Source organism: Manis javanica, chromosome 2 (assembly GCF_040802235.1).
Source record: "Manis javanica isolate MJ-LG chromosome 2, MJ_LKY, whole genome shotgun sequence".
Taxonomy (NCBI): Eukaryota; Metazoa; Chordata; class Mammalia; order Pholidota; family Manidae; genus Manis; species Manis javanica.
This window is the reverse complement of record NC_133157.1, coordinates 106,784,009-106,797,726: the sequence shown is the minus strand read 5'-3', so window position 1 is coordinate 106,797,726 and position 13,718 is coordinate 106,784,009. Positions and strand designations below refer to the sequence as shown.

The following is a 13,718-nucleotide window of genomic DNA, read 5'->3' as shown; positions in this document are numbered from 1 at the left end:
GCCTGCAGCAGTTAAATGTTGTTTAATGATAATTAAATTGCTTTTCCTTACTCTGAAAAATCTCTTCATTTTTGGTACAAAGTCAGGAAGCATTTTTCTTTGATTATACAGAACATTTCTAGGTAAGGTGTAATCCATCTTATTGTGCTGGACTCTGAAGGAATGGGTATGTGGGATCCTGATTTGGAAATGCCACAAAGATTAGAAAACTGAGTGCTTCCAGAATTTTTTTCAGAAACCGAAAAGCTGCTACCCGCATCCCCCTCCCCCCGCCACCGCCTTTTGTCTGCCTTAACACTTTGGTTACAAGTCTCTTAGAACATGCCCGGCTGCTTCTGAACCGGTCTGGATCACCTCTTCAAAGCGTGGAGGAGGTTTGGCGTGTACCATCTTGTTCCTTCCTGACTTAATCCCTTACTCACAGACATTGTTGATCTGCCTTGGGGGTTCTCAGAGCTTGGACAGTAGAAACCTCCACTCTTCCCAGGGCTTGAGAAGTTGACCAGCTTTCCTTCCGTGAGGAAAATGTTTCAGACTGTGGCTGCAGCTGAGAGACTTTTGCCCACATGAAAAGAAAGCCTTCAAAACTGAAAAGCCCTGAGACAGGAATTCATTTGATGAGTCTTTGTATCTGATCTGTCATTTCATGTGCCTGACTTCCTGCTGCCAGAATTAAGATGTTCAAAAAGAAACTTTTGGAAATGTATCCCAGTTACCAAGTTTGATGTAGGGACAGAATGGAAGGAAAAAATGAATTTTCCTGATGGTACTAAACCAATGATGTGTTTTTCCTTAAAAAAGAACCTTGAGTTTTCAATTTTCACAGAAGTGACCGGCAGTTTGAGGATTTGTTTTGTGCATGTGTTTTTTGTGGTGTTTGAGCATCAGGACATTTTGGCCCCACATGCTGCTTTCTGAGTCTTGGAGGTTGGTTTTGTGGCCCTGCATGCTTCATTTAGGCATCTTGGGCTGAGGTGGTAGCATTCTTGCAGCCGAATGGCTGTGAATGCAGGTATGGTATGTTGGATCAGTGGAGAATAACTACCAGATAAGACACACAATGTCACAGGCAGGAAAGAGCAGAAGGTTTCATTTACATGGAGAAGAGGAGAAAGGCTCAAGGACCAAGGAATATAAAATCTGGACTAGCAGAGCATAGGGGTCTGGATACATATGCACGTATTTAACCAAGACGGTCAGAAAAAAATGTTTTCAGAGAGGGTATGAATGGAGTGAGGTAAGGAAATGCAGTCATGGTATTGGTGACATAATGAGGAAGGACAGGGTAATGACTTCCACCCAGAGGCTGTAGCTCTGCCCCTCCCGGAGTAGAGGATTTAAGAGCTGCTTTGGAGAGACCCCTTTGGTTTCTACCTGGTTTTCTAATGACTTCTTAAAGCTTGAATCTATGTGAAAATGTAAAGGAAGATGTCATTTATTAAAGAAGTGGCTGGCACAAAGCGCTAAGCTAATTCTTGGGGAGCATGGAGTGGCGTGGGGCGGGAGGGTGCCCGGGAGCCACACTCTGAACCCCCCTGAGCTGACCAGAGCCTGGGTCAGACCGGGTGCCTGCTTCCCTCACATGGTCTCGACTCTTTTCTCTTTGAAGTTACCTCCTGGTTGAGTCTTAGTCTTGATCTGAGATTCAAAACAAACTCAGATCAAAATCTAGCTCAGGGCATCAAGGAACATAGGAGCTGCAGTACAAACCAGCCATCCCAGACGGCAGATGAGATCACTGAGGCCAGAAAGTTGAAATGACTTATTCAAGGCCACGACTCAGTTTTCCTCAGAACAGCTCCTTTTGAGGAAGGGCAGGAAGGGCAGAGGGTATGGAGAAGGCAGAATAACATGGGAGTCCCGGGTGGCTTGGGCACACATCCTGCCGGCTCCCGTGGTCCTAGTACCCTGGTTCCTGATATGCCCCGACCTGGTTCAGGCCCCCACCACCTGACCCTCTTCTCTCTCCTCCTTCAGTGGACCACACAGGGCAGCCTGGGGGTGCCCAGTGGTGTTCCCTCCCAGGTAGCATGTTGCCAGTGCTTGTGTAACTAAAATTCTGGTGATAAGCCCTATCTGTGACACATGTTATCTGCCAGGCATCCAGTTAGGCACAGGAAAGTGACTGAAGGTGGGAGAATATTACACTTGATTATTTATTTCATTCTCCAAACCCCAAAGGCAGAAACACTCACAAACACACATGTACACTATATAACAGGATAATTGAAATCCTGGCTGGCTTTGAAAGTCGGGGGCTAACAATTGACTCAGTGACAGGTGAATGTTACAAGGCAAATGGTGAAAGATCTGGGCTGAGAATGAGGACCTGGGATTCAGAGGGAGTTCTGTTCACGATAAGCTTTGCAGTGACTAATTCTGGAGCCAGCCCAGGGTGCAAACAATGCTCAGAAGCAGTTCTGTCATCTGGGGGCTTACGTTTTAATGAGCCTGTAGATGCCTATCTATGTTGTGTCATCATGAAGGTGATGGCTTTTTCCAGAAAGCTATTTTTCCTTCAAAGCCCAGAGCTCAGGGGCAGCTCTTCAAAGGTGAACCAGGGTCAAATTCTAGCAGATGCACATGGGGAAAAGTTAAGCTGCTCTGTTCCATCCAACTGCAACGAGATTCCAGCTAAGGTCAGTAATCAAGGGACTGTGCTTGAAGGGGACTCTGGTATTTTAAAAAAATAGAGTGATTTGTCTATGTACCTGTGTTTGTAAGTATTGTGTTCAGTAGGAAAATGAGAGTCTGGCGTTTTCACAAATTAAACTTTGGTGGTTTCTCATCGTCTTCCTGAACTGAAAGCATGCTTGCCAAATGGCTTGGAATTACCCTAAATAGGAGCTTTGTCAAACTATACGGCACTAAAAATGGGCCCTATTTGGGGGGTCCCTTCTAGAAAGTTCTGGAGTCTGGAACTGAACTCTGTGTTTTCCCCATCCACTCCCTCCAAGGAGCCTGGGCAGCCTGAAGAAGGCAGGGGTAGCCTGGTGATGGTTCCCTTGCTCGAGCCCCACCTCCAAGTGCTCTTATTCAGGTCACTCCCAGGTGTGATGGGGAATGTTGTCAGAGGAGAAAGGGGAGGGTGTGGGAGGAAAAGCAAACAAATTTCCACTTCCTTCCCTGCCCCCCAGATACACAATCCCCAATACACACACATGCACACACACCCAGGGCTGAGATTCTTTCTGCTGTGAAACTGGATTCCAAAAGGCCAAACCATTCTGGCTGTGTTTGGCTTAGTTGCTCAAAAGGGCTCTGGTGTCTGAATTTGGAATTTTCCCATGGCTTTAACATTGGGTCCTGCAGATCTGTCCCCTATAGGAAACCAAGGGGCTTTCCTTGGGCTTGGTTTTCTCACCCTGCAAAGAAAACAGAAAGGTTTAGGCTTCATTGTGAGGGCCTAAGTAGGAAGGAAAGAAAACTTAAATCAAAGCACTCTGTAGAATAATAAGCCTGGATTTCACGTGTGTGTAGTGCCAGCTGGAGAAATGAAGATGAGAGACTAAACTCTTTGAAGGTTTAGGAAGGAGATGCAGAGAGAAGCACGAGACAGTTACGCTTCAGGCTGGTGTGTTTTCATGCATGTTCCTCAGAAGGGTCCCCTAAAGTGGTTAGGAGCCTTTGAGGAGGAGAGACACCATGGAAAAGAAACCAGAGTATTTGTTCACCCAGGTACATGCACTTGAGCCACAGGCCACAGTCAGCATTGGAATTGTGTAGTTGTTATACTTTGAAAGGCATGGGCTTATTGAAAAAGACAATTTTGAGATGTAAAATAGTCTGCTAACAGTTTTATCTAGACTACAGCCTTTTCTCTAGATTTGACAGAAACCATTACATCCTGGAATGTTATTTTATTTATCTTGCCTCACCTGTTCAGTCTGTGAACAGAGATGTCCGTTCTTGACTTGGTTCACAGGACTATCATGGGGACAGGTGAAGCAATAATATAAATTCACTGCATTGGAGGTAGAAGGTTGAAATGCCTTTTCATGAAGGGACCTGGTTACAGAGCTATGTGAGGTAACTGTTTATTAATGTCTCAGTGCCACAGAAACCACATATTGATACCACTCTGCCTTTATACATATGTTATCCCCTTAGTTTATGCCTATACAAGTTTTATTTTCTAAGCTGCTTGTATGAAATTTGGCACTCACCTTCTAAACAGTCCTACAGAAGTGCATTTAATCTGCAGATGAGCTGATCTACTGTGCTCTAATTTTTCTGTTGTTCTATGGAGAATGAGTCCTGAGCTCTGATTCTGTGCTAGGACTCCATGAGCACTTCTGTCCCCGCTGTGAGTGTGGAGGGCAGGCGACTGGGGGTTGGTGTGTGAGAAGGGACCCAGCCCCCTGTACTGGGGGGAGGGGCTGTGTTAGTGAAGGACTTCCTGGGTTTTAGGGCAGGCTGGGAAGAAGAAACTTCTGGAATTTGCTGTTTAGGGAGGGGTAGCAGACTCTACCTGTGAAGAGGGCCAGGTGGGTGGCTGATGGGCAGTTGGGGCTGCTGTGTAGGCTTGGTTGCTGTGACCTGGTCCTGAGGGTAAACTCAGGAATGACTGACATCTGGGAAGAGCTTTAGGGCATGGAATGGGCATTTGCCTGAGCTAAGTGATGGGAAAAATCTAAATTTAGAGACCTGAGTGCCTTCCAGCAGCTGAGCCAAGACACAGTAGGCAGAATGGTTTGGCCTATGAGCATCGAGGTTTTGGCATAAAAGGATCCAGTTTCATAGGATAATGAAGCTTATCAACCCTGTGTGTGTTTGGGAGAAAACATTGGTGTGCAAGGACATCTGTATTGTAACATGTTGGGTCCACATCACAGTGTTGAGCCCCATTTTAGTTACTGCATAGGATTCAGGGAGGAAAAGATGACAGATGATAAAGGAATGGTAGGGTGAGAGGAGTGGGGTGGTTACAGAAGGGAAGGCCGGGGGTGGGGGCGGGTGTCTGCTGTCTGGAAGTGCACAAAGAGGAATTCAGGTAGCACTTCACGGGTCCAGACAGCCATACGAGGAGGAAAAGACTTGAAGGCAAAATATTGGCTGTCAGAGATGTGAGGGTAGGCCTGTGTTACCAGTTGGGTAACACTGCTTAGAGGCTGGATGATTCTCCATCTTAAGGGTAAATATTTGTGGAGTCACAATTCAAGGAACAAAATTAAGAGAGCACAAAATCTCTTCCTGAGGTTTCCTTAAAGATGAAATAGCTTATTAAAATTCTTTTGAGTAACTTCAGTGTCATGGGCAAGGGCCAGGGTCCACTCACATATAAAGTGCTCCTAACAGGAAGGCTTGTCTGCCTGCATCTTGGCACCACCTTGCTTGGAGGTTGTCCATCACCGTCTTCCTGCTTCCTTGTCCCAGACGTACGTGATATGGGTGTGCACATGTGTGCCAAGGCTTCGCCCAAAGCCTGGCTCTCTCAACCTCCTTCTTTCCTCTTTCTCTGTATATATAAATACCCACAGAAGATTAGCATCAATTTATAAATTTTCCAGTGATACTTCCTTATATGGATTCACTGCTACTCCTGTTTGTGGTGGCTATGAGGAAAGCATCTGTATGAAGGTAGCTTAGAATTGAAAATGTGCAAAGTGCTAGTCCATTTTGGGGAGAAAAAGGACTTGAAAATAAAAGTTGAGTCTTTCCACTGAGCTTTGCTCCCATGAGAAACGTGCCATAACACCACTGCACTGCATTGTAGCCTGCCTGGGTCTCAGCCCACCCACACAGCATGAATTGTGTCTTTCCTGTCTTACACAAGGGACTCTGGGTTCTGGAAGGCCAAAACTCACTTCCTCTTCTGCCTCCTGTCAAAAGGTATTTTAACCTCCCAGTACCTTGTTTTCCAGCCAAAGATAAATTGGCTATCTGTCTCCCATGTGTGCGTGAGACTCACCACTAGGCATTTGTTTTTTTTTAAGTTTCAGGAGCTATTTCTCTCTGAGACCTGCCTTGTTACTGTCCTTACCTAATTGAGTGCAGTTAGGTTTACATTTCTGTTGGGAGCCTCCGACATTTTTATTATGCAAATATTATTTTTGCCCACTGAATAGTAGGTTTGAGAGGTGACTTTAAGGTTTTGTAGGGTAATTATAGACTTAATGATAGATATACCCTATCAATCATGTGCCACAAAAATCTACAACAGGAGCAGAGTAATTTTACTTTCTCTGCCCTGAGGCACTAGGGCTGAGTAGAATATACACAATAAAGGTCAAAACTGTGTTAGAGTGCTTGAAATTCAGTCTTTCCCTATTTTTGTTATATTTCTGAAACATAGAGAAACACCTTTTAAAAGGATCTGCTTGTGAACACATACCGAAGTGGTAATTTGTGAAAGGGGTGGGCAAGATGAAATAACAGCAGACAGGTTCTGATTTTATCAGACTGACACAGTTGCGTAAGAAATTGAAAGGTCAAGTCTGCAATAATGTGTTGAACTAGCAATACCAGCTTTAGAGTTTAAGAAAAAAGAAGAGCACACACATAAGGGGAATTGCAGAGAACATTCCAGGAACTCCTTTTTTACCTTCAAGGATTTGTTTCAGAGGATGGCTAGATAAGAACTTGTGTTATTAAAAACAACATAGGGATTTGTAAGGAATAAGGAAAGGAATTATCTGACACAACATTTATTATTACCAAAGTTTTTCTTAAATTAATTTAATCAGAACTTACTATTATGTTGATAATACAAAGACATTGGCCATGGTCTTCATAATTTATACTTCCTATCTTTGACTGTAAATAATGATTAAATTGGTCCTGCACATGGTTTCAGATCCACTCACATTTCATTCAGGTCAGATAATAGTCATCTTGATAATGCTACTATGTATGAGCCTGGTCCCTTAGAAAATATTTAAAAAATCTTTTGTCACAGGTAGCACTGTGACCTCCATCCTCATGTTAGTGTATACATTCCTCAGTCCCACAGCAGCATGTACTGTTTCATGTTCGGCCTTCCTCTGAGCTCTTTCTTAAGCTCTGGTCTATAGCTTAAGACATGTCTGAACAAAGTCTCTTCCCTCCTGAAGCAGTTCAGATGGAAGACTGGGGGAGAAGGGAAGGGACACTGGCCTGCCAGCCCTAGCTGTCTGTGTCCTTGTCCTTGTCTGGCCTAGCTTCATGTGAGGCTGTTTCTCCCCTTCTTCTGTTTTTCCTTCCACTCACTGAATAAAGAGATTGAGTATCTGTGTGCACAGGTGTGCTCAGTAATAGATGGACCGCAGTGAGACGATGGGCGAGGTTTCCATCTTCTTCAGGGGAATGAAACATTAAATAATTACAAGGATGGTGAGTGTTAAGAAAAGATAAGGAATGATAAATGGGGGGAATGATACAGTCTGAGGGTGTGATGAGGAGTGAGGGAGGTGTGTATTAAAGCCAGTGAGGAAATCAGAGAACTCTAGGATTTACCTTCAGAGGAACGGAAGGAGAAAGCACTATAATTCCAAAGGGTAAAGGGCAGAAGGTGCTTTGTTTCATACAGAACATTGGAGACTACCTTATATTCAATTCCAGACCTGTGGCTCTGTAGAGATGGATCCTTTTCATTGGTTGTCCAAACACTTCATCTTTTCTCCTTCTCTGGTACCATTATTTTGACCATCACCTTGCTCATAAACACCTCCCCCTATGACTCGATGACAGGAATTAAAAAAAACACCCGCCAGGGAACTCTGTGATCATGTGACCAGCTGTGACTGGAGGCAAAATATTTGGAGTAGAAATTTGTCAGTTTTGATTTTAATGAGATTATTTATAACTTTATGCTTTTCCTCTTCTCCATAAATATAACTAAATAAATTCTTATTAAACGTCCACTAAGATCCAGGAATTCATGTAGCTGATGAAAACATAAAAGTTAAGGCAATTTGTGTTCTCAAGGATCTCCAGTCTAGTGGCAGAGGCTTATATATTTAGAACCGACAGAATAAATCCTCTTGTAGGAAATATGAGTAAGGCATTATAGGGACCCAGAGGAGGAGAGAGTTCCCCCCAGATAAGGAAATCTGGAAGGACTTCAGAGAGAAAGAGATACTTGAATTCATCTTGAAAGAATGATAGATGGCTAATATAGCTAAATAGGCCTTTTTAAAGAGTCAAATTATTTTTGTAGTTCATGTTTAATATGAGTAAAAATGCTTTAAAGATGGAAAAAGCACCAATTGAAGCAAACCTGTTTTCTTTTAACATAGGCATCATACTTAGCATTGTTTGGACTAGGAACAACTTGATATTTTGCACTCACTATAATAGATGGAGTCTGAAATTTGGCTGTAGGTTGTATCTTCATAAATCAAATTGCCTTTCCCGTTATCTTACACTCAGTTAAAGAGATGGCATGCTTTCTGATTATCCTGTAATTAACTGGCAGTGGTTGCTAACCCTTTAACTGTTTTCTTGCCCTGAAGCTCCTATCTCTAGCAGTTAATTTAATCATCAGTGTACTTAGATTAACAGTAAGTTACTAGCGGAGATGCTATTTAAAATGGAAAAAAAAAAAGCTCTTGAAAATGAAGAGGTAGGATTCTGGTGCAAATTGTTGCTGCTGAGTTCATTTGGGAAGGTCAGATTTCTTATATTGGATTTTCATAAATCTGGACAAACTAACAGTTTCCCATGTATGATATATCAACAACCTGTTATATTTGAAATTACTCTCTAAAATGAGATGTAAAACTCTACTACATTCTCTTACTGCCAATTAACTGGCCTGCTAACCTCCTACCAAAATCTATTTTAAAAAGCACTGCTTTAAATATTCATCAAAAAGCAGATAGAAATTATACTGTAGTAGAAACATGAAAGCTAATATTTGGATCTTAGCAGCCATTCACTCAGGGCTTATCCCACTGAAGGCAAAGTGAAGGGGCTGGTTTTCTGTGAAGAAATGGTGCTCTGGGACCATGAGCCATGGTCTTTATTCCCTGCAGCCCATCCCCACGGAACAGGTTTGGTTACCTCAAGAAGTTCTGTGGTTTGTTCAAACCGCAGATGTTTACCAAGGGGCACTTCTGGAGTGCCGGAGTGCCAAACTGTTCCCCTGCATGGCCCAACCTAAAGATTGGGGCCCCGAGCTGTATAAACACTAAACAAATCTCAGGTGTGTGGTTGTAAGGGATGGTGAGAGGACCCCTGGTCTCTTCTGTCATCTCACCACCTGCGCTGGGCGCATCTTCAATCAGTGCAGGTAGGGAAGAATCTCCCCTACCCTGGCGAGAACAGTGGATGAACCTCAAGTCAGAACTCATGGTCTAGGTTGACCCAAGTCACAGGTCTGGTCTATTTCCCTAGTTGCAGGAGGAAGGTGTTGGCCATGGAAAATCCTTAATACATTCTTTGATTTCCAAAAGAGAACAATCCATTTTCAGCATCTTCCTTAGTAAATCTTTCACATTTTGAATGATTTCCCTGGACCAATACCCGGAGTTGTTGTTGACATGGAGACTGAGATTGGTGCTGACCACTGTCTCCTCCAGCTCCATGGCACCGTATGGATCCTACCAGGTGGGCTCATGCTCACCCACGTACCAGGTTCTGACGGTGCTCTTCTTCTTACAAATGGTCTGTTAAATAAAACACTTGCAAACCATCCACCTGTCATCATAAAGGCGATTCATAAGCACACCCCCCACTGAAATAAAACACACTGTCACTAAACTGTACAAAGAATAGCATCTGTTTTATTTTCATCTTTTTGCCCATTAGCAAACATGAAAAATAAAGGTGATGAATGTAAGCTACTGTATTGTGAAGTGCAGCTTAGATTTCTTTCTTTTGATGATACTCAGGAATCCTGCCATGTGACCCCTACACCCTATTTCCATTTTAAAGCAATATTTCCTTGAATTACAAGTCACAACATACAGTTCTGTACTTATTCTTCTGAGGGAAAATGAGTGACATTGCCAGATTTCTATGAGAATTATAGGGTTTTCAAATCATCGTGGAGAAAATTACTGAGGTTCAGTGTCATTGGAAAAAACATATTCTTAATTTGCCTGTATGTTTCCTTTAACTGGTACTTTAGTTCCACTTTCAAAGCACTTTTGAAGCTTGCTTTTTCAATTTGGCATCAAAATTATACAAAAATGCCATTTAATTTTAGGATAACTTTCTATTTTGATTGATGTAAAATATATCATTTTATGTCAGTAAAATGAAGGTAAAAATATTAATGTATTTTTGCATAAAGAACTCTGTTTAAATTGACCTTTCAGCCTAGAAATGAAATTTAGTGGCTGTAGATATTGAGGAAAAAAATCTCACAATATAAACAAGATGGTATCTGGATCTTGGCTGAGATTCTAGATCCTAAGTGGTAATTTCAGTTGTAACAATAACCACTCTATTAGTTAATATTTTCCCCCAATATGATTTATTTCTCCTTTTTACTTTTCTGAAATTGAAGCATAGTTGATATACAATCTGATATTGATTTCAAGTATACAGCACAGTGTTCAACAGTTAACCCATTTTATTAAATCCTCACCCCCTCTAGTGCAGGTACTCTCTGTCAACATAGGAAGATGTTACAGAATCATTGGCTATATTCTCCATGCTGTACTACCATTCCCATGACCAAATTATATTATGACTAAGATTTTTGTGCCACTTTATCCCCCTCACAGTCCCTACCCACCCACCCCAACCCCTTCCCCATGGTAACCACCAGTTACTTCTCAATGTCTGTGTCTACTGCTGTTTTGTTTATTTTGTCCTGTTTTTGTTTTTAGATTCCACATACAAGTGAAATCATATGGTATTTGTCTTTTTCTGCCTGGCTTATTTTTTTTAAATTAAGGTATCATTGATATACAACCTTATGAAGGTTTCACATGAACAACATTGTGTTTATTACATTCACCCATATTATCAAATCCCTCCCACCCCATTGCAATCACTGTCCATGAGTGTAGTAAGATGCTTTAAAGTCATTACTTGTCTTCTCTGTGCTGTACTACCTTCCCTGTGACCTATCTGTACTGTGTGTGCTAATTATAATGTCCCTTGATCCCCTTCTCCCTCCCACCTCACCTACCTTCCCCAACTCCTTCCCTCTGGTAACCGCTAGTCCCTTCTTGGAGTCTGTGAGTCTGCTGCTGTTTTGTTCCTTCAGTTTTGCTTTGTTGTTATACTCCCCAAATGAGGGAAATCATTTGGTATTTGTCTTTCACTGCCTATCTTATTTCACTGAGCATAATACCCTCTAGCTCCATCCATGTTGTTGCAAATGGCAGGATTTCTTTCTTTTTATGGCTGAATAACATTCTATTGTATATACATACCATATCTTCATCCATTCATCTATTGATGGACACTTTGGTTGCTTCCATATCTTAGTTATTGTAAATAATGCGGCAATAAACATAAGGGTGAATACTTGCTTTTTACTAAGGGAATAAGGAATAGGGATAATGAAATTATATACACACACAGGGCTTTTAACAACCTTTTCCCCTGTACACAGCTCATTCTAACTGTATATATTCTTGGGACCCTCCTCCTACCTCTTCACATGAAAACTAGTTCATTAAAACTATAAACTGTCCTCATACAAGATAAAGTAATGCTTATTGTCAGGTTCATGCAGACTCACCTCTGTTTTAGGATGGTCACAAGAAGTGCAGAGAGACCAAGGCCTGTGAGCAGTGAGAAGCATGGGAGAGGGGCTTTGGTCTGGGGAGGCAGCCTGGCATTTCTCTGTACTCAGCCTAGCAACAACATTCAAAGGTCCCTCAGGCCTCTTTCACCCTCCTCCTCACATGATCAGGGTCCCATCCTGCAACTGATGGCAGCACGTTTAGACACTAACATTAGATAAGGGTTAACTACTGGGAAAATCACCGCTCACTTAGGGATGGAAGTGAAGCTCACTGCAGATTCAGATTAGTGGTGGGACCCCAAACTGGGAGACAGGACAGCTTCAATCTGCCTTAGACCTATTTCCATTTTAGTAACCTCAGTCACTAAGTCTTTTTGGCCTCAGTGATTTTATCTATAGGAAAAATGTGCAGGTTGCAGACATGATGAAATCATGTCCCAAGTTCTTTTGAACTTTGAATTCCTCTAGGGAGTCACCAACCCAAAGAAGAGTAGAACTTCCTGAGGCCACCCTAGGGAGCCCTGCCTGCACCAGGCCACTCCATCCTTGCTGAGATTAACATAATGGGGTTGACTGTCAAACTCCAGTAAGATTGAATGGACATCCACAAATTCTAGCCACAGTCCAGCCAAATTGAGATAGCTGTTAAAACAGTAACAGATTTATTTAATAATTCTTTGAACATTGTTACTTCTTCCTTCCAAGGTAACTGTTAACAGCCATCCTGGAATTTCAGCAGTGATCTGTTTCCCTCACTCTTCAAAAATCCCTGTGAAATAAATCATATTGAAGGGATTTTTTCCCCTTATGAATTATTTGCCTGGAGGAAAATTTCTTAACTTTCTTTTTCTTCTGAATGCATGTTAGAATAAAGTCTTCTTTGAAAAGTGTTAGTGAAAAGTGCAAACATGAGAAAAGATTTCAGCTCAAGCCTCTGACGGCAGGAGGAATGTCAGGGGACTCCCACTGTGTAAAAGTCTTTGCCCTTCTGCCTCTTAGACAATTGCTCTGTTGACTATTTATGGAGAACAGAGTTTGGGAAGAAAAAAATATTAAAACTAGTTCATTTTCTGAGTTATTTTAGCCACCCTAAATATACACGAGAGAAACTGGCATTTTTTTATGTGAGATGTCTCTTCACTTTGCCCAACTCAGGGAAGAGGGAGAGTAAGAATTATGTTTAGAGACCAATAAAGTTCCTTATGGTTACTACCAAGAGATCTGACTCTTAGTAACTTTTACGAAGCATAAACAAAGAACACTTGGAAAGTAAACATCGAATTAAGTATCAGACTTTCCTTCATTTGCCTTTTCTCTAGAGGTATTCTTAGGGAGTCCATGCTGGATGCCAACAATCTCCTTTGAAGCAAAACAAACCCTTGCACCTTTCATTAGATGATCATTTTTGATTTCTCCCTTTGGAGCACTTGGGGCAAATGAGATGGCAGAATGTCTTACATCCAGCTTGTTACCTCAGCCCAATGAGGATCCCAAACAAAGGCCATTTGCTTTGCTGTTTGTATAACTGTCTCACACCACATCCTTAATCAGAACCCCTAGTTATGTTTGAGAGGAACATGGGGCATCCCCTTTCCTATCTCACTTCAAGAATGTGGGTAATACTCCCAAACATAAAAATGTAAGATCTCAAGCACAATCAAAGCAGACATTTAGTGCAGCAAATTTTCTAGTACAGTACCAATGAATTAGAAATGTACCCCTTAAACCAGAAAACAACAGAAATCTCATAAATAATTAGGTAATGGTTTGTGTTCCACCTGTTACCACATATAACAGCAACATATGTATGAACTGATTTGACAGAAAAATCTGGAAACTTTTCAGTTAGGGGAAGACCTGAGGTGACTAATGCTTATTTTCAGGTTGGTCTGATATTATTGGATACATTGGAGGAATTAATAAATGCTTCCTAAGACTTGATAATGACTGGTGAAATTAACAGTAAGATTGACCAAATGACTGAATTTATTAGTGAATACTGAATCTCCTAGGGGAAATACAGGGTTAGGTCCCTGTGAGCCTCTGGTTACAATATTTTTGTCAACCAGTCCACACAAAGCCTTGTTTTATG

At 41.9% G+C, this 13,718-nt stretch overlaps 1 protein-coding gene across 15 annotated transcripts in view; it reads left to right on the top strand.

The window, feature by feature from the left end:
- Positions 1-13,718, top strand: part of KIAA1217 (KIAA1217 ortholog) — a 622,979-nt gene that overhangs the window by 388,639 nt on the left and 220,622 nt on the right. The window lies entirely within an intron of this gene.